Source organism: Callorhinus ursinus, unplaced genomic scaffold (genome assembly GCF_003265705.2).
Source record: "Callorhinus ursinus isolate GAN/ISIS: 27379988/994484 unplaced genomic scaffold, GSC_fseal_2.0 scaffold39, whole genome shotgun sequence".
Classification (NCBI taxonomy): domain Eukaryota; kingdom Metazoa; phylum Chordata; class Mammalia; order Carnivora; family Otariidae; genus Callorhinus; species Callorhinus ursinus.
This window is the reverse complement of record NW_027397101.1, coordinates 16,124,927-16,147,323: the sequence shown is the minus strand read 5'-3', so window position 1 is coordinate 16,147,323 and position 22,397 is coordinate 16,124,927. Positions and strand designations below refer to the sequence as shown.

At 36.5% G+C, this 22,397-nt stretch overlaps 1 non-coding gene and 1 pseudogene across 1 annotated transcript; both read left to right on the top strand.

Annotated features, from left to right (window-relative positions):
- Positions 1–5,997: 5,997 nt before the first annotated feature.
- Positions 5,998–6,104, top strand: LOC112836295 (U6 spliceosomal RNA). The gene has a single exon (XR_003211444.1). It is a non-coding gene; the product is annotated as a U6 spliceosomal RNA (small nuclear RNA).
- Positions 6,105–21,239: 15,135 nt separating this feature from the next.
- LOC112836248 (eukaryotic translation initiation factor 3 subunit M pseudogene) lies at positions 21,240–21,848 on the top strand (annotated as a pseudogene).
- The last annotated feature ends 549 nt before the right edge of the window (positions 21,849–22,397 follow it).

Here is a 22,397-nt window from a genome sequence, read left to right as displayed (position 1 = left end):
TTTTTCCCTTTACACACAATATTTACATTCAGAATCAGAGTCAAATCACCATTCCCACCAAGACTTTTAATTGGAACCGTTCCATGGCTCTTCCAACTTCATGGTAACTTGGATAGAACATCAGCCACCCTAAATACTAAATAGCCCAATGACTAGTTTCCAGCAAAGCCTACCCAGTGTCCCTAAAAGGCAAATCAAATGTCAAGGGTCTTGAAGAATTTAAAGTGAAGGAGATTGGCCTTACCCATCTGGGGTGTAAGCACCATGTATAGATAAAAACTGTTGAATTACCAACTTGCTTAGTATTGCTTATGAAAAATACAATTTAGAGCAAGATTGAAAGAAATTCCAGTAGCTAGCTACATACTACATACACTCACAATAAATGAAGCATTACTATTTATTCTTGCTTAATCTACTCCACAGGGTAGTTTCACTTCTCAGACCCAAAAAGAACCCAATATGACCACCTCCCTCGCATCAAAGATTGTCTGACGTTCACATGGGCAGTGCTTCAAGCTTGAGGAAGCAGAGCCATTTCAGCTTGTTCTCTGTACTTAGGGGCCAAGAAGCCTTTAATTAGCTATTTATTCTAATTACTCTAAATAGAAGCTTATCTGTCCCTGTGTCCCCCTAGACCAAAGGACTCAAAGTCCTCACATCACACCCTTCGAAAGAGCCTTCTCTTTAAGACTGTGTGACTTCTGTGGCTAGAACAGAAAAATAAGGACAATATAAAAAGCCACAAGTCTAGCTCATGCATCACCCCATCATCAGGTCTCCATTTATACTGAAATAATTTGTTCAACAATCAAAACCAGACCCTGCTCTTTATGATTTGAATTAGGTCAACTTTCTTTTTTCGCTCTCCATTTCTTTAAAGGGTCAAAAATCCTGAAAAGCCAATTTGAGCCGGGTAGGGAAGTTTTTTAAAACAATTGCACAGTGACTTCTTCAGACTCGTGTATGCTGCATAGCATGTAAGAAAAGTAGAAAAAGTCCTAAGGGAGCGTGAAGGAAGCAGGAAGAGTGTGGTAAGAAATAAACCAATAAACAAAAGAAGACAACTGTCAGCTGCCTGGGGCAGATCTGTGTCCTCTCCTTCCTGGATGTCGTTTGTATGCCGAGTACAGTGGAGCAATGCCACGCCTTTGGGAACAAACTGGTAGGAAATAATATGTCCTTGTATTCAGAACATGAAAAAGATCTAAAATTAGGTATATTTTGTGGGATTTGGAGTATGATTTAAAACCCATAAGCATCAAGAAGCCTAAAACATGAATAAGATTAACCTCTGAAAAACATGTAAAATCTGCTGTTAATAATAATATGCAGTTCATGGGGTGCCTGGGTAGCTCAGTCGGTTAAGCGTTTGCCTTCGGCTCAGGTCATGATTCCGGGGTCCTGGGATCGAGCCCCGCATCGGGCTTGCATTTCAGTGGGGAGCCTGCTTCTCCCTCTCCTACTGCCTGCCGCTCCCCGTTTGTGCGCACGCTCTCTCTCCCTCTGACAAATAAATAAAATTAAAAAAAATAATGCACGATTCATGCATCTGCTATAAATTGAGCTGATGAGCAAAAACCGTGGCGGGTCACCAACAGTACGTTTCAAAATCCTTGATTCAGGCGAGGCTTATGAAATGAAATTATAGATGGTGGGACTTAGATCATCAGTCTTTTAATTTTGTACGTTTTGAACATCATCCAAAAACATGAATCTGCCTTTGAAATTCTATGAAAGGGAGAGAGAAGAGAAATCTCCTCTTGCCATCTCCCACCCCAAGCACTCACAACCTGCCCAAAATGTATCAGGCCTACATCATACCCGAGTGTGCCCCCTCTTGTGTTTGGGTTTTGCTTTTAAATCCCTTTACAGAAGATGAATATTTAGCAAGAATGTGTTGTTTTTACAGTTCTTTTTCTACTTCAGTCTCTGACTTTACACAAGCGATGCGGAAATGGAGATGAAAGCAGAAAAAGTCAAGCATGTATTCAATCTGGAGCAACAAGATTTGGCCTAAAAACATGCTCTTTTATGTGTTTGGAGTGGTTGGTAAGTTACAGGAAGAATTTTGCCTGTTGAGGAGAAACAAGGAAAATAGATTAAAATTAATTATTCATGCAGTCATATTTATCATCTACCCTGTGCAGACTTTTAGAAAAACTGGAATAATGGAACCACAGTCTTTTATATATGAAAGTGTGCCTACGTTTTCTGGTTCTTGGATTTTTAATTTCATGTCACCCTCAGCTAATTATTATAATTTGTATGGCAGATAGGCTCATCTTTCTCAATGTAATGCAGATTCTTTCTTAAAAGCTAAACAAATCTCCAAACTTCCACATTCCTCTGTAAAGCAAGAAGCAGAAGCCTGGGTCTTCCCCCGGAACAAAATGCCTGAACACTTCCCCAGTGATGATCTGCCCGTCGCCTCCACTGAGGTGGGAAGCATTCCTGTCTCCTGTTTGTTGGGAAAGCCGATCAGTTTCTTTCATATCATTGCATGTTCTGCAAATACCAGCAACTATTCACATCAACATGCAATTCATCCGCACTGATTTTGATCACATATGATAATATTCAGGACTGCAGTTTTGCTCCACAAGCTTCTCTGACCACATACCTTGAAGATCTATACCTTAATTTTTAATAGCAAAGCCTTTTAATTTCAGCGAGGCTGTGTTTGTTAAAAGTTTTAAATTTTCTCTTGTCACTGAAGTTGGCTTTCTCAGAGATAAACACGCCAAGCCTATCTCCTGCTTGTAAGGCTTCCATTTAAAAAATAAGTCTGGGGCCACCTGGGTGGCTCAGTTAAGTGCCCAACTCTTGATTTCAGCTCCGATCATGGTCTCAGTGTTGTGAGATCAAGCCCCCCACTCGGATCTGTGCTGAGCATAGAACCTGCTTAAGATTCTTTTTCTCCCTCTCCTTCTGCTCCTCTCCCTTTCTCTCTCTCTCTCTCCCCCCTCCCCCAAATATATAAATAAATAAATAAATAACAGGTCTGAAAAAATTTTAAATAACTATTCCTTTCTCTGTTTAAATTAATAGTTGATTATGTTACTGTTAAAAGGCTTCCTCCAAAGAATATCAGTTAAAAAAATGAAATATACTGGCTGCGGCATTGATTGAACTTTTAAATAGGTAAGCTGTAATTACATAAAAAAAAACAACAACAAGGAGGGTTTGTAGGTGTGGAAGGGGATATTGTATAAGCAAATAGAAAACCTGCTCAGAATGTGCGAGAATACAAACAGGATGTATAAATTGCAAAGCCAACACCAGAGTTTTCTGCTAGCCAAGTGACATAGAATTCCAGTTCTCTTTTCGTCTGGTAAAACACCAAAAGGAAATACATAATCGTACTCAGAATTATTTTTTAATGCAAGAGGGAGCTGAAATCAAAGTCAGAAGTTTAGGTAACTCTTTGCTAAATGTCAACAGCTGCCTTAGGCTAGCTTGCACACAAATACAGAATATTTTTATTTCAATTCCACGATTATAAACTGAAATTCTCTTGAACAGTCCCCTAAGGATGTTCCTCAATTTCCAATAACTCCTAATGGGGTAAGGGTATGTTGTAAAATAGGATAGTAGATAAAAAGAACATGCCATAAATATTTAAAAAACACGGAGTGTACTCGATTATCACTTCAGCTTCTACATACTTTTCTGTATTATCAATTTCCTGGCTCTTTCATTGTCAGAATCACAAATCATCCTTCAAGATTTCAATTCCTTTAATTTCAGCATGTCAAAAGTAGAAATATTGTGCAATAGGTAAAACATAATTGGAAGCATTTTTAAATGGAATACCCGTCTGAACACCCTGGGTCCCTGTTTCCTCATCTATAAAAGGAGGCGGGAAAGAATATAACCTAAGGTCCTTCCCAGGTGAGAAATTCCGTAATGCATGCTTTTGCATGACTGTATGCAATATTAGAGAAAACATGAGGATAATCACACATAGCTACTTTCAGAAATGACTTTAAAATTGAGTCCCAGGGAGTTGAGTATGGACAATAACCAAACCTTTCAAGTCCTCTGCCAAAGCTTGTGGATTAGGTGAGAATTTAGTGGGAACAATAAGCTCATCTGACCATGGAAAAATAATGGCAATGCAAGACCACAAGGGGCTGACATTTATTAACCATTTCCTATGAACCAGGCACCATGCGGCACTCAGATTATACAAAGGTGAGCTCACAGCGCGTTAAAGAAGTGAACACAAATCTCGGTGCGGTTCTGATAAACACTGTTGACAAGTACTATGATAGAGGTAAGTGCAGAATGCAATGGAATTATATGGAAGGAAACTGTTGCAGGCTGGGAAGGATCCACACAGTAGAATACATACCAACAGAATCTTAATGTAGGTGACACTAGGTGAAGAGCAATTTATACTCCAAATGTAAATCTCTAAATTTATTGGAGAAATTTGCCCCTTCTCGATCTTGGAAGTTGTCTCAGATCCCTCCTGTCTTTTAGTTTTCCATATGAATTTTAACGTCAGCATCAGTGTCCTGTGAAAACACTGGCAGATTAAGGAAACTGAATTTATCTTTAACATGATGTCTTTCTAGTCATAAAAACAGTGTATCTATATTTTAGTTTTGTTTTAGATCCTCCCACAAAATTTAAAATTTTCCATACAGAAGGACTCATACATGTTTTACTCATTACTCCTTTTGAGTGGAATATTTAACAACATTAGAAATGATTTATTTTAAATTATTAATGGTCTGTTAAATGTTATTTATCTTTTATATTAATCTTATATCCAGGAACTATGTAGAACTTTTTATTGGGTCTAATAGTTTCTCAGCAGACTTGGATCTTGTATGAAAATAATTATATGACCTTTAGATAATGATACTTTGGATTATTATTCTTTGTTAATCTTGTGAATATTTACTTCCTTTGACTTTTCTTTCACTGATTCATCCAAGACTTTTGAAACAGTGCTGATTACAAATAGTTATGATGGGCATAATTGTCTGACTTACTTAAAAGAGAGTGCCACAGTTTTTTAAATTAATTAATTAATTTGAAAGACAGAGAGAGAACATGAGCAGGGGGAGGGGCAGAGGAACAAGCAGACTCCCTGCCGATCAGGGAGCCCCATGCGGGACTCAATCTCAGGACCCTGGGATCACGACCTGAGCTGAAGGCAGACACTTAACCTACTGAGCCACCCAGGTGCCCCCACAAATTTCATTTTCATCAAGTATGATATCTGCAGTAATTTTATTTTTGCTACATCATGAATGGCTGCCAAATTTTGACCATACTCTTTCCTTCCTAATTTTTTATTATAAAGTATACCGATGTACACAAATACGTACTTTTTAAAAGAATAATTAAATAAACACCCTTGTAAATAGTACCCAGGTTAAAGAATAGAATAATGACAATATTTTTAAAGCCCCTGAATCCTCTTCTCCAATCATATTATCTTCACTACCCAAAAAAATGAGCACTAGCATAACATTTGTGGTAATTATTGACTTGATTTTCTTTATGTATGTATCATATGTATGTATTCTAAACAATATAGTGTTTAGTTCTGCTTGTTGCAAAGCTTCATACAAATAGAATCACACAAAGAGTACTCTTGGTAATTTTTTTTTCTTCAGTATTACAATTTTGAGATTCAGGCATGTTGCTATGCAGGGCTATCATTATTCACTTTCACTTTTGTATGATATTCTATTGTGTGTATGTATTATAGTTTATTGATACAATCTACTATTTTTTTTATTTTTATTTTTTATTGTTATGTTAATCACCATATATTACATCATTAGTTTTTGGTGCAGTGTTCCATGATTCATTGTTTGTTCATAACACCCAGGGCTCCATGCAGAACGTGCCCTCCTCAATACCCATCACCAGGCTAACCCATCCCCCTACCCCCTCCCCTCTAGAGATACAATCTACTATTGATGGACATTCAAGTTGTTTCTAGTTTTCTGCTGTTACAATTAATACTTTTATGTGCTCCCTTCGGCAGCACATATACTGCAATTGGAATGATACAGAGAACATTAGCATGACTCCTGCACAAGGATGACACGCATATTCGTGAAGCGTTCCATATTTTTGGGAGGAATACTTACCATTTACATCGACATGGATGGAACTGGAGGGTATTATGCTGAGTGAAATACGTCAATCAGAAAAAGACAGTTATCATATGGTTTCACTCATATGTGGAATATAAGAAACAGTGCAGAGGATCATAGGGGAAGGGAGGGAAACTGAATGGGAAGTCATCAGAGAGGGAAACAAACCATGAGAGACTCTTAACTACAGGAAACAAAGTGAGGGTTGTTGGAGGGGAGGTGGGGGGGGATGAGGTAACTGGGTGACGGGCGTTGAGGAGGGCACGTGATGTGATAAGCACTGGGTGTTACACGCAACTGATAAATTATTGAACACTATATCTGAAACTAAATATGTACTCTATGTTGGCTAAATGAATTTAAGTAATAAAAAATAAAAATAAAAGAACAAATAATACTTTTATGAATTATGTATTCTGATGCACATTTGCAAGAATTCTTTAAGGTATGTGAGTAGGACTAGATTGCTCAGTCTCAATTTTACTAGAAAAAAGCCACACTATTTTCCAGTGACTGTGCCAATGCTCAACAGTAAAGCCTGAGAACTCAACATTGAGCCACATCGTCACCAATGATTAGCCATGCCAGTGTTTTTAAGTGTTGCCCTACTAGTGGGTATGTAAAGATGACACACTGTGGTTTTAATTTACGCTTCCCTGAAGTTGAGCAACTTTTCCCATGCTTTTTGGATATTCATATTTTCCGTGAAATGCGTGTATAAGCATTACTGCCCATTACTCTCCTGAGAGTTGGTATTTATTTAAGTGTTCAGGACATGAGTATTTTGTTAAGTATATGTGCTGTAATATCTTATCCAAGTTTGTGCTTTGTATTTTAAGTCTCCTTATATTTTCATTTGGGAAACAGTTCTTAATCTTAAAATTATCTATCCTTTTCTTTGGTTTATGCATTTTTCTGACTTGTTTAAGAAAAATTTCCCAGCCTCAAATTTGTAAAGATATTCCTCATAATAACAGATTTAATATTTTGCATTTGCTTAAAATCTTTAATCATCCTGCAGTCAATTTTATATCTGGTGTGAAGAGGGGTTTGAGTTCATTTTTATATATAATAGCCAATTGTCCTAACTTTTTTATGAAAAGTCCATCTTTTCCCCAATAATCTATAATGCCATCTGTCATATTAACTGTCTGTTTATGTTTGAGTCTATTTCTGGGAATTTCTATCTACTCTATTTCATTCGTCTATTTGTCTCTCCCTGTGTGAGGGATATAGTTTATTAATTACGGTACCCTTGTAATAATTTTGATAAATGGGAGGGAAATCCCCTAACATTTTCTTCTTCCTCAGTTGTCTAGACTATTTTTGACCTTTTAATTTCATATAAACATTTTAGAAGAAATTTACCATGCTTCAAAAAATGAAAGATCTTGGCATGCCTGCATGGCTCAGTCAGTTAAGGGTCTGCCTTCAGCTCAGGTCATGATCCCAGTGTTCTGGGATTGAGCCCCATGTCGGGCTCCCTGTTCGTGGGAAGCCTGCTTCTCCCTCTCCCCGTTCATGCTTTCTCTTGCTATCTCTCTCTCTCAAATAAATAAAATCTTTTTAAAAAAGCAAAAACAAAAAAATGAAAGATCAAAAAAAGGAAAATATTATTGGTATTTTACTAGCCATTAAACTAATGTGGATAAAGGTGACAATTTTTGCAGTGTGAAGTTTTTCAATTCATGAGTCAGTTATAGGTCCCTATTTTATATCATATTTAATGTCACTGTACATGATTTCAAGACTTATTCTAAAATTACAGAAATCAAAACAGTGTTGTATTGAAAAAAGGCAGATAAAAAGATCAATAGAATCCAAAATTAGCGATGGACAACTGATTTTGTCCAAATGGGCAAATGTAATTCAATAGAGAAAGTAAAGTCTTAAAAAAAAAAGAAAAAAAAAGTGCTGAAACCATTAGAATACTCATATGCAAAATATATGTATCTATAAAAGTTGGTCCATACCTCATATCTATGCAAAAAAATTAACTAAAAATAAATAATAGGTCTTTGTCCAATATCTAAAGCTGTAAAATGTCTAGAAAAAACAAGGAAATAATTCTTGCTCTTTGGGGCTGCCAACAATTTCTTAAACACAGCAACAAAAGCATGGTCTATAAAAAATGAATACATTTGATTAATATATTACGAGATGGAAAAGCTAAGCCTCAGGTTGGAAAGAAATATTATAAATCACATATCTCATAAAGAACTTATATCTAGAATATATAAAGAACCTCCAACACTCAATAACAAGGAAAAAAAAAAAAAACCCTTAAGCAACAGGCAAAACATTTGAACAGACATTTGACCAAAATGGAAAATAAGCCCATGAAAAGATTAGGGAAGTTAGTCATTCGGAAAATGAAAATCAGAGCCACAATGAGATACCACTACACACCTACTTGAATGGATAAAATGTTTTAAAATACTTAGCCTGACAATTGCTGACATGGATGCAGAGCAACTGGAACTTTCACACATTGCTGGTGGGAACGCAACATTGCCCAGACACTTTAGAAAACAATTTGGCAGTTTCTTATAAAGTTAAAAATACATTTATCATACAACCCTGCAATACCACTCCTAGCTATTTACTCAAGTGAACTGAAACCTTATGTTCACACAAAAACTTATATGTGAATGTTTATAGTGACTTTATTTGTAATTGCACAAAACTGGAAGCCATCCAAATGTTTGAACTAGGGACTGGTTAAACAAATTCTGGTACATCTATATAACAAAATACTACCAGAATAAAAAGAAATGAACAAGTAATACACACAACAGTGTGGACAAATCCTAAATGCTTTATGTTAAGTGAAAGAAGTCAGTCTCAAAGCCTACATCCTGTATTGTTCCATTGATATTACACTGTGGAAAAGGCAAAACTATATGGACATAAAACAGGTCAGTGATATCCATGAGCTACCGGAAAAGAGTTGATTGTAAAGGAGTAGGCCAGTAACATATTTAGGATGGGAGGTGGGTGTTGGAATTGTTCACTATCTTGATTATGGTGGTAATTAGAAACTATATGTATTTGTCGAAACCCCCAGACTAATACAGTAAAAAAAAATGTGAATTTTAATGTATGTGTTTTATAGCTTAATAAAATAACAAAAAAAGTATCTTATTTCATCTGATTTTAATATAATCACACCAACTTAATTTTGGTTAGAGCTGGTATGTCTTTCTCTATCCATCTTTCTGTGACCTTAGTTTTCAAAGAACACTTACTTTAAATAGGACACATTTTTTTTCTATTTAAAACAGTCTTGCAGTCTTTTTTTTTTTAAGATTTGATTTATTTTTATTTGAGAGAGAGAGAATGCGAACATGGGCAGGAGGAGGGGCAGAGGGACAAGTAGACTCCCTGCTGAATGGGGGAGCCCGATGTGGGGCTCGATCCCGGGACCCTGAGATCATGACCTGAGCCGAAGGCAGACACTTAACTGACTGAGCCACCCAGGCGCCCCTTATAATCTTTATCTTTTAATTTAGCTCCTTTATACTTAATGAAATTACTGATCTAGTTTGGTTTGAATTTACCTTTTTGTTCATTGTTTTGCATTCGGTTTATGCATTTAATTTTTATTTCTTCTTTTTTGTATTTCTTTGGATTCATTATCTTTTCCTTAAATTTCCTCCATTTTCCATTTTTATTCCTCTGTTCTTCATTTTTCAAGGCTGCATCTCCTGCTCCTTTGTGCATTATTAGCCCTTATTACGTGACTATTAGGCCTATATCCATGTCCACTCTCCCAGGCTTCAGGATGTTAACAATTCTGACTTCAAATTCTCCTTAGGTTCTGGGACCTGGAAATTTTGTCTTGTTTTTGTTTTTTTGTTTTTTTTTTTTTAAGCTCAGCATTTATTAAAAATGCTTTTAGTTATATTTTATCCAGCATTTGTATGTGTTTGTAGTGAGCAAATCTTGTGAGCTCAGTTTTCCATTATGCAAAATCCAGAAGTGAAAAGACCTTTAAAGCTAAGAATTGGAGAATATGAAGTACCTCTCCATGGCCAGAACATAAAGTTCTTAGTGGAGGGAGAATGGTGGGAAATAACCAGTTGGGCAAGACTCAGATCATGAAGAGCTTCATATATTGTGCTCAGGATTACAGATACTCTTGCAAAAGCAAAGGAATACAAAAAAGAGAGAGTTTAAACAAGAGAATGGCATGACCCAACTTGTATTTTAGATAGATTATGTTGGCTGCTCTGGGTCATCGAAGTTAATGATCATTGATTTTTTTTCATGAGGCCTCATCCTTTGTTACTTCCCTTTAGGAAGGGGGCTCCTGGGTGGCTCAGTCGGTTAAGCACGGACTCTTGATTTCAGCTCAGGTCATGACCTCGGGGTCTTGAGATGAAGCCCTGCATTGGGCTCTGCACTGGGTGTGGAGCCTCCTTAAGATTCTCTCTCTACCTCTCCCTGTGCCCCTTTCCCTGCCCCCCCTCTAAAAAAGAAGAAAGAAGGAAAAAAGAAAGAAAAGAAAGAAAGAAAGAACGAGAGGAAGAAAGGAAGGAAGGAAGGAAGGAAGGAAGGAAGGAAGGAAGGAAGGAAGGAAGAAATTCTGATTCATGGCGGAAATTTCCAAAGATCTCTACATGTTCCTCAGATGTTCTCTGTTGACTGTTTTAATTACCAAGAGCATGTGCCACTTACATCATCAGAAAAAAAAAGAACTACTTTCAGTTTGGGGGAAAAAAATAAATCCAAGATCTCTGGCTCCTAATTGAAGATCTATTTATATATTCAGTTGGGAAAACAAAAAACAACAAAAACAAGGAACCAAGTGTGAACTACATAACTGAAGCAGATGAATACTGAAGAAACAAAGGAATGCCTTTGCAGAGGTAATGTTCACAAAAGCAATCATTCTTGCTTTGTTGCCTTTTGCCAAGGGAACACAGAGGCCAGCGATAGGGTTTATATCAGCCCTACCCTGTATGTGTGTGCCTCCTTTCAGATTTTTCAGCAAACTGATTCCTAGCACCTTCTGTTTCAGTGGGTACAGGGCAGCTGGTCACAAGGGGCTATGTGAGTAGATGGAGAGGCTGAATTCCATCAGGCCCCCTCAGAGTTATATGACAATAATTCAGAGTTGCACCTTTTTGACTCCCACCCACACTGGTCTGCCCTTTTTCTGAACTCATATTACACCATGTACTTTGGCATTTGTTTTCTCATTATTAAAACATAGTATTTCTAATGAATATAATTTATTAGGTTTTTACGGTGTTCTGGGGATACCTTATGTCCCATGTACATAAGCATATTAATTTTTTGTGGTTAATTTTTAAAAACTCTATGGAGTTAAGCACAATTTTTCCCATTTTACAGATGAAGCAACGAAAGTTTATAAATAAATTGCCCAGGATAACCCAGCTTATTCATTCACCGTCAAATATTTGTCTGGTATCTCTATCTCTATTCCAGGCTGTAAATTTAAGTGCTTGGCATATATATTTTATTTAATTCTCATAACATCTCTGTAAATAGGTATTACAATCACTATTTTATAGATGAGGAATCTGAGTAGCAGAGGTATTAAGTAACTTGCATACAGTCACCAGGCTGGTAAGTATGAGTTTACAATCCAGATGGGGCCATCTCCAAAACCCACGCTCGAAACGATTTCTTCTTCATCTGATTTGTCCATCTATTCCTAAATTACTCAATATCTGGACCTATGTTTTTACACTGCAGGTCCCCACACTGCCCAACATATACTGAATATAAAGAGAAAACGTTGATATAAGAGGAGTGCCTAAAATATCTTTTGTAACGGTTACCAGAGAAATTTAAGGAGAGATAATACAATATATCTCATTATCTAACATCACCTGGAAATAAAAATTTGATATGAGTGGGTCTTTTCAGATACCTCAAACAAAATTGTTTATATATAAACTATTGTTTTTGTTTGTTTGTTTTTTAAGATTTTATTATTTGAGAGCAAGAGAGTTCACAAGTGGGGGGGTGGGGGTAGAGGGAGAAACATGCTCCCCACTGAGCAAGGACCTGGATGTGGGGCTCGATCCCAGGACCCTGGGATCATGACCTGAGCTGAAGGTAGATGCCTAACTAACGGACTGAGCCACTTAGGCATCTACATATAAACTACTGTTAATGGAAACCCTTCTAGCAGAAATATGTCTTGCCTTCTTACACAAGGTGGTCTTGAGAAGTCAAGATCATTGTCAGAAAATCATTTTAAAATTTACTACAATCTAATGATAGTTAGATTAATACTTAACACATGTAATGTGTTTACAATATCTCATCTCTGAATGAAAGAATGTCTTAACTCTTATCAGCTTTAAGTTATTTATTCTGACAAGATGTGCCCCATTGGTAACATTTTAAAATTTGCTGCTTCTAATTCCTTTGGGCTGAGGGAAAAAAAAATATTCCAGCCCAAAGGGATTATGTGTGCAATAAGTAGACACTGAGTGAGAGTCTAAAGTTACCCAATGGGCCTAGAGGATAAATGCCATGGCATTATTTTTGCTACTCAAGGGCCTTTTAAACTGACTTTCAAGTTTTTTGTTTTTCTGGTTTTTTTTGCAGAGGGAAAATAGAACCAGTTTAGAACTATCAGAAGTCTGATTCCTTACCTGAATCTATATTTATGATCTTGGTCGTAATGATAATAACAGTAAGTGTTTCCCATCAGGCATTATCCTCCTCATTTGCTCATTTCTGTCTTTTCTAACTCCTTAAACTTGAACTATTAAATAGAATGGGGGTCAGTGGGATGGGGTGGGCAAAATGGAGTTCGTGTCAAAAAAAGCTAGATGTCAGAGTTAAATATCATTGGTTATCATTTAGAAATAATTTCATATTTCAACTGAAGATTTTGGAACTCTGAGGTCAAGAGATTCTATCAGTTTACATGGCTAATTGGAGGCAGGACATAGAACTAGATCTCAAAAAATCCATTCCCGTGTTCCTTCACGGTTACTATTATCTGTGTAACAGAGTCATTGCAGATTTCATTTCCCCTTGGAATGGCAGTATAACAATGATCTACAATTTATTCTCATGACTTTGTGTCTTTAGGTCAGCCTAATTTTTAGATGTCCAAAGGAAAAAAAGACAAAATCCTGAGTATTGTCGAGCAGAGATAACAAATATAGTTTGTACAAACTAGTCAGTTATAAAATATTCTCTGCGGGCCTCTTTTGTGTGTTAGGAACACACAAGGTCTATGAGCTGTGAAATGCAGGCTCAGACTTGGTATTGGTCTCTTTAATGAATCATCCCCTCACTCAAACAGCGTTCTTGAACACTTCTGTGCTTCCAAGCATTCTTCTATAGACAGGAGATCCACCAAGAAACGAGAGGCAAAAGCCCCATCCTTATGGAGTGTACATTCTTGTCAGGGAAAACAATAAGAGGCAATGACTCTAATATCATGTAAGCAATTTTTATAGTATGTTAGAAATGTTACGGGGTGGGGGGGAGAAAGAGCTGAGTAGGGAAAGGTGAATGGGAGTTCTGAGGGGGAGGGACAGACAGGTAGACATGCTTGCTAGGCAGGTTGTCGCACCCAGAGCTGCTACCGCTCATCTCAATAATAAATTGACTCTAACTTTTCCATATATGTAAGTAGTATCCTCTTAGCTGTCTGTTAAATTCCAATGGCTTACACTTCTTAAAGTTTCCATATTGCCACAGTGCTGACCTTATGGTAGGAATTCAATAAATACTTAATGATTTACCACATGCTTGTTCTATTTCCCTGATATCATTCATGTAAAACTATTTTTTAGATTAAAATTGCACTTTGGAAGTGACACACTAAGTGAGCTGTAAGTGTTCGTTTTAAAATTTAGATTTTATTCTTAATTAGCTAAGACATTTGGGGAGTAAGGTGTACCAAAAATTAAAAAAAATAAAAGAATTCATATTATTTCCATTAAGCTACAGTCACCTATTAGATAGGGTTCCCAGCCCGTGACTTTGATATTAGCTTGAGTGCCAAGAGTTCTTCATCACTAAGAGCAGGGCATTTAGCCAGGAGTCAGAGGAAATGGACAGCAGAGTGGATAACTTAAGAGTCCAGAAGAGTATGTGGGGCCCAAAGAACGATGGCAATCTCTGTTGCTTGGAAGTCGATGGCTAAATCACCAATCCATGAAAGATGTCCTGGGGGTTTGAGTCAGCGGTAAAAAGGAGCACATGTTCTCCTGCATTGTGGGATTGTCAGGTTTGGGAGAATGCTATTAGTTTACATGGCTAATTAGAGGCAGGACTGAAAGCTCAGTCTCTAGAAATCCATTCCCCCCTTCCTTCAACATTACTATTATTTGCATATGGAGTCATTGTAGATTTCATTTCCTTTGGAATTTAGCAAAACCTAAAAATGACTTTAGGCCACAACTGGAGGCCTATCTGGCAGTGAGAAGGAGAAACTCTAAGGCATCCTTGCTCAGTTTCACACAAACACAGTCTGATTACATCAACGAAGAGGGAAATCTGAAAAAGCCAAAGCACTCTGTATTTCACAACTTTTTAGCTTTATAATAATGACAGCAATAATCAAAGCTGACGTTTATTGACTATTTATTACCTGTCAGGATCTCTCTTGCATGCTCTATGTCTGTTAAATCACTGAAGCCTCCAAATGTTCCTACAAGGCAAAACTCTGATTATTTCCAATTTTACAAATGAGAAAATCTGGGACAAAGAAAAGATAAGGAACTAGTTCCATGATCACACAGAAAGTGACAGAGCCACAGGGTAAATCCATTCTGGATTCTTAGATTTGGAAAATACCTTAGAATCTTGATACTCAAAGCATTCTAATGGGCCAGCAGTATTGGCTTCACCTGAGAGCATTGCTAGACATGGTAGAAACTCAAGTCTCACCCTACATATCCAGAACCAGATTCTGCATTTTAACATGATCCTCACCTGATCCATATGCCCATTAAACTTTGAGAAGCACGGTCCTACAATGTCCTAGATGATTATTCAAATAGCCTCTTGCTTCCAAGACAACTCACTAAACCACTATCATTCCTATTTCTTTGTAGAATGGCTTTCATTGATTTTTTTTTTTTTTTTAGAAAATTTCTCCATATTTCTGTTTTCCTATTTTACCTTTTGGTCTTCAGGTTTTATTTTCAAACCCGTATATGGTTAATACCTTTTCTTATGCTATCTCTTTAAGCATTTGAGCATAGTTATCAGTTGAGATCTGACTTTACCATTCTCATCCCCCTGCCTGTGTCCTCAGCCCTCACCTACACTGGGACCAAAGCTCATCATTATCAGACAAAACATCCATATTTTAAAGTTGTTTACATAAGCCATACTTTGTCTCCTGGAGGCATTGCAATATATTCATTCCTTCTCGGTGTGAGTTGAATTCTAGGTGTGGCCAATAGCCGCCCCCCCCCCCCCCCCCCCCCCCCCCGCCTGCTGGGGACTTTTCTTCCATTCCAGACCTTCTTATAGGGGCTTTGCCTTTGCTTTTTATATTTGAGAATGAATGTTATGATATTTTATGTTACACTTAATTCTAAAATATTTGCAGCTACATACACCTTGAACACATTCTCCAGTTCACGATCAAGAAGTAAAAAGATGTACTCTATATACTGTTGTCTTTTCTTCCTGACCTCTCCAGGAGAGAACTGACTCAAAAACTTTTCTCTGTTCACTTATCATGAAACTTACTGATAAAAAAATGAATAGTAAAAAAATCCCAGATCTTCCTCAAAAGCCAGATATTTGTCTTTGGGAATAATTCAATTTTCTGCTGAGTTTTTAAGAATTTTACAGGCGTAGCCTAAGACTTTATGTACTCAGTATTATTTTGACCACTTAAATAAAGAATTCAGTATCTAATATTGAAAACCATCTTCTCTGTAGACTTCCTCTCTAGTGGTCTAGATGAAAATGCATGTGTAATTAGAAATATTCTTTTAAGAATCCAAGATTTAATGGTTAGTGGTTGTCAAATTTTGTAGTACAGGAGTATCACCAGAAAAACTGTTAAAAATGAAAATTCCTACACTCAGAGGTTCTCAATCACAAGGTCTTAGGTTTGAGCTAGGAATTTTCATTTTTACCAAGAATCCTATAAGACAAGTGGTTCACAGACTGCAGTTGAAAGATCTAGATCTTTCACAGAATTACAGTCTCTTTATCAATTTATCGGCATTTACATCATGCAGAATGTTTAATTTTATTTGGCAGGGAGTGATCATCATCAAGCAATATTCACTCAATGCTTTCTGTGCACGAGTCCCCACACCAGATGCCTAATCAAGTGTGAAAGCTTTCAAAAATGAGGAATGTCATATTTATTGTCATTGCCACTCAGCTTTACAATGAAGCAGCTACAAGAAAAATGACATCAATAGTAGGGAAAGGCCACGGAGTTCTTAACGTTCCAGGAACTGCTGAGGATATATGTCTCCTTGACACTTTACACGCATGTACAGTGGCATTGTCAGTAGCTGTGTTTTTTAATACAAATAAGGAGATATAATGGCAAAATGGGAGGCTGAAAATCTTATGTATTTTCTCCATGCCCATAATTTTCCTTTTCCTTTCTAAGACATTTCCCCTGATAAGAAGCTTTATGAAAGAGCTTTACTGTATATATGAATAGTCCAAGTACATAAACTGGATTCAGATTTATTACATATCTTCCCAGATTTAAATGGGTTGAGAAATGGGTCAACCAGTCATAAATACTATTATATATTTTACTATTACCTGCTTGTAGAGATTGTACTTAAGTAACTACTGCTTTACCTCAATTCAGTAACAGTCTTGATTAAGCTAAAATGAAAAACCTCTCACTGGTAAATTACTTCCAAGAATTGGTGTACTCTGGGGCTCTGAATTTATTCAGGTGTTATCCATTTATTTAATGTTGAGTGAGCACAACAAAATGCACATGGGAAAGTTATGGTTTAATTGAAAAGCATATAGCATAACTTAACTAGACCCTGCTGCATTGTGCTAAAAGTAGTGGCATGTGGGGCTAAGTTTAAAAAAATCTAATTATAAAAAGAAAAATGGTAAAGTTCAGCCAATTCCTCCAAGCCAATATTTAGTCTTTTCAATGGGTTATCACTATATATTTGGCAATTTACAAAACCTGGAACTGTATGGCATTGAGACACACAAGTGAAACACAAAACACACACATACACGCATCAAGAGAACCTCCTTACAAATCAGCAGTCACTTGATTTACAAATTCTTCGGAGTACATATAATCTAGTTCATGTGTCTTTTGGCTCTCGTTCAGGATTTTTTACCCGCAGCCTAGGAGAGATAAATAAGATTTTCACCTGGTAGAAATCACCCGCTATTCATCAATGGAATTCTAGGTCAAAATGTAAACTCTGATATTGAGAGATGGCCTCAGTGTTACCAAGTCGGTAGACATAGGGAATAAGAAACACCCATCCTAGTAAGCTACAGTGACATATGCGGTGGATTTCCTTGATTGAATGGATGCTCTGTCTTGCCTGCTTCCTGTAGATCTGTAAGTTAGTGTTAGCTTAGCTAAATGTGGCAATTAGAATAAGGAGTCAACTTTCATCAGCCTTCCCAAATGACCACTTCTCTTTGCTCAGCTACACTAGACAGAGGATTGGACTAGGCTGTTAGAACATACAACTGGGAAGTCTTATCTTGAGCTTGCTTTGTTTTCTGGCAGGTTTACCGATCTTTATTTGGTCCAGAAAGGAACTTCAAGAGGTTCAAAACAGATTAGCTCCTTCAGAAACTAAGGGCTCCTCAAACCAGAGCATGGGCCTTTGTGACCCCTGGAAGTTGAGGGGACACTTGATTTGTAAATCAAGTGACTGCTGATTTGTAAGGAGGGTCTCTTGAGGGGTGTGTGTGTGTGTGTGTGTGTGTGTGTGTGTGTGTTTAATTTGTCTGTATCAATGCTATACAGTGTCCTGTTTAACTTTGGTAGTCTTTGGTCATTCCCTTTATTATTCATGGATGTTCCTTTCCTTTCATAATGAACTCCTTCATCTAGCAAATATGCTAAAGGTTGTGTCAGAAAATTTGTAAATTTTGATTGTGGAAATCCAGTCTTGCAACTGGCAATTCTAGCCTTGGATTTTCAAAAGTATTTACTAACACTTCACTTCTTGAACGAAAAATCTTTAAATTTAGCAAATTTTAGTTTGGTTGATATCCTTTCCATTTAGTTGTCAAATACCTTTTGCTTCATATTGGGACCAAATTCAACCCTGAATTGGCTACTGGAGTTTTAGATTTAAATATAAAATATATATATCATCATGCAATACACCAGGCAATCAATCTTGCTACTATAGATGAGGAAGATCATTCTTAAACTTGGCATGACTATGTTCAAATATGAAATTTGAATTCAAACATACAGGGGCTGGGGAATAGGGATGTAAACCACACATTTTCTTCAGTCATTTCCAATACATCTGGCTTGGGGGAAAAGAGAGATTAACCATTCAATTGCTAAAATCTCTCTTTTGTCTATGTATATTTCCTTACAGCATGTCAGGTGAATCATGACTATTTGTAAACTAGCCCTTAGGGAAAGCTCCAATTTAATATACTGAAGATGGTTTTAACAACAAGTGAAGTCATTTCTCATTTCTTAGAAATAAGGAATCAAGAAAAATCTCTAACAGGTCATGCTGATATAGCCAAAACAGTTATTCAAAACAAGGCCTTGTATAAATGGGTTAAGAATTTCACCCAGATTCTGTTGCCATAACCATTCCTTTGGAGACTCTTTGCAGAGATTTTTGGAGCATATTTAACTAATCATTATAATTAGATGAGAAAAAGAAATTAGACACAAGAGAAATGGGAAGGAGAAGGTAGAATTATCACTATTTGCAAGTAATATGATTATACACTTGGAAAGTCCAAGAGAACCAACTGGAAAACTAGTCAACATCAAAAGGTTATCAATTCTCCTTAAGTTAATGGATATATTTAGCACAATACCAATTATAATACCAACATTTTTCAATTAGACAACCTGATTTTATAAAAGATTTACCTTAAAAATGTTTAAAATAGCCAGAAAACCTCTGAAAGAGAACAATGAGGGAAAACCAGGCCTATGAATTTTAAAGCAGATAGTCGAAGTAACTAAATCATGGGGGCATATACATAGACAAACCAGTGTAATGGAATAGAAAGTTCAAGAATACTGAAGGGAATTTAACATGTGAACAAGGTAACATGTCCAGTCAATAGGGAAATGACAGTCTCTTCGTAAATAATGCTGAGACAACTGGATAACCATTGTTTCCCATAATATGCACCATAGTAAATTACAAATGGCTAAAATACTTAATTGTAAAAAGTTATAAAAGTGATAAAATGACAACAGGTAAAGGCTTTCATATGTATGACTCAAAATCCAAAACAAGTGGTAGTTTGATATAGTGGGCTGAGTGAATATTAAAAACTTTTCATGGCCCCAGGCGCCACCAACAGAGATTCTAAAGGAAGGAATACAGAGAAAGTCTGTCTTCAGCCCCATCTACCATTCATCTAGTTCCACACAAACCCCTCTCCTCCCCTTCAGGAAATCACTTGTATTACTTTCCTATGTGTCCTACCAGAGCCTTCCTTGATTGAAAATGCAAGAAAATACAAATATGGACCTTATTTTATATAAAAAAATATATTCTATAGTCACTATTTTGTACCTTGCTGTTTTCATTCCAGAGTATACCTTAGTAATCTGTCTGAATCAGTACATAGCATTTCCTCATTCTTTTTGTAAATATCTGATATTCTATTGCAGGGATATGCCATTATTAATTTAATAAGTACCTCCTTGTTGGAATTTCAGGTTGTTTTCAATAATTTTTCTCATAAATATATTAGAAATGCAACTGACTATTTAAAAGAGTATCTTGACACAGCTCTTAGACATATAACATTCTCATTCAGAAAACAGGCTTTACAAGAGGTGTTATAAAAATCCCGAAGGCATATCATAATTAAGCCACTAAAGACATTGTTGATAAGATATAATAGTTTCCCCCCAAAAGAATCTTACAAGCAAATTTACTATGATGTGACAGGCAGTGTTAAGAGACCATCTCATATAAAGTGAATATGAAATTATAATCATTATAATGATCAAATTACTGTAATTAGTACATAGAGCAGAGAATTTATCTGTGCCAATTCCACATACTAAAATAGTTTAGGCAATAGTTATCTTATCAGTCACAATCTTTCCCAGAGAAGAAATAATGACAACTCTATAACATTCTATTTTCAACTTCAGGGCACAGAACTTGTTAAATGTTATTTTTATTTTAAAATGATGGTAGCAGAGATAGGATTGTGACATAATGTATTGTAATGGATTCATTTACTCATTTTGGCAAATCCACCTATTAATTATCTCAACCTCATTCTACCAATAGGGTTAACCTGATTACTTACCAGAAATAAGAATCAATATTTCATGTGTATATTTCCCAGATTTTTGTCCAAATATTCTCGAAGATGTAAAAGGATTCCATGGTATGCTAAAAAAATAGATGAGATTTTGGTCACCTCTGGCTCAGAAATCTAGCAGTTACAAGAAATGTTATCCTTCTAAAGGATTCTTGATGGAACATCATGGTGGTAATAATTAATTGTAATTTGTTTTGTCTCTGAGTTTTGGTTTTGAAGCTATAGAGAGATACCAGTCCTGAAAGGCATCTGGGAAATAGGAGAGCTGTCTGGTTGGTGTCTTGTTTTAAATTTTCACAGCTACTAAGAAGGCCATTGTCCTATGTTTTCATATGACATCTCACACAGGTGTATACTGTTTTTAACAGTGATTACTCATCCTTTGGAAGTTTAATGCTCTGTCCCTGTGGATTTGCTTATAACCACTTCTCATCTTCCAAAGCATGAGACACCATAGCCTGTTTTGTGTTTAACTGATTCAACATTAATGCTGCTGTGACAATTTCACAATTCCTTAACATTGATAAATTAAATTATGAAAGGCTCTGTGACATCTAGAGAATGTGTTTCCAAAAACATACTTGGTAATAATCCAACTTGAACAATGGATGACAGTACATTTATGGCCAGAGGAGGATGGTTCATTGGCTCTCCAGAAAAAGTATTTCAGTAAGTATTCGGCTGTCACTCTCAAGTGTGGAATTGCTAGGGAGTCACATGGAGGACAACGCTTCCCAGGCTCAAGCTGATGCCCACAGCTGTATTGTATGAGCACTGAAAGATCTAAATGCACTTCTTTTTGACCATCTTCTCACTTTAAAACCAGTCAGATTTTAGGAAGGTGAACTTATTCATGATCTTTTAACCATTTTTGTGGGTGCTAAATTGGCATCATGTCAAGTTTTATCAGAATAATAAAGACTACATTGATCCAGTTGGTCTATTACATGAACAGAATATGGCACAAATGAGACTGCGTACTTTTATGGGAATGGCAGTGGAAAATAAAGAAATTTCTTTTGACACACTGCAGCAAGAACTTCAGATTGGAGCCGACGATGTTGAAGTGTTTGTTACTGATGCAGTAAGTACTAAAATGATCTTGCTGTCAGTCATAGTACCCACCGGACATTTGGAAAACAGCAATGGCAACAACTGTATGACACATTTAATTCCTGGGAACAAAATTTGAACAAAGTGAAAAATAGCCTTGTGAGTCTTTCTAAATTTCTACACTATGTATAAAATTTTGTTCTTCTTTGAGAAAATCTAAATCATAGCAAAACATTATAAACTGAAAAAAAAAAGAGCTGAGCAAGAAGATTTGGGTGGTCAGAAATCAGTGGGAAGAAACTGAGCGTTGCTCTGGTCAAAATGAAAACGAACTATTTTTTATTTTAAGTAATATGTATACATGCAGAATGGAGATGCCATCTTGAAACTGGTGAGTTGTTCAATATTCAGTGCTAAAATGATTTCAAATGGTAACTAACATATTATATGGAACTGCACAGATAGCAGTGATCAAATCCTGTGTAATTTCTCTAGAACAAGAAAGAATGACCTGAATGACAAAAAAAAAAAGCGAACAAAACCAATCACAAGAGATCAAGGTGGAAAGAACAAAGTCTCTGAGGGCAGACTGAGCTCAGCTACAATCCTGGCTATGGGATTCTGAGCCAGTCTCTTTCCACCTCCTGTGGTTCCCCATCTGTAAAATGAGGATACTGGAAACTCCTTCAGGGAAGTTGGTATGAGGATTAAGCGAGGTCATAGCCAAGCACAAGACTGGCA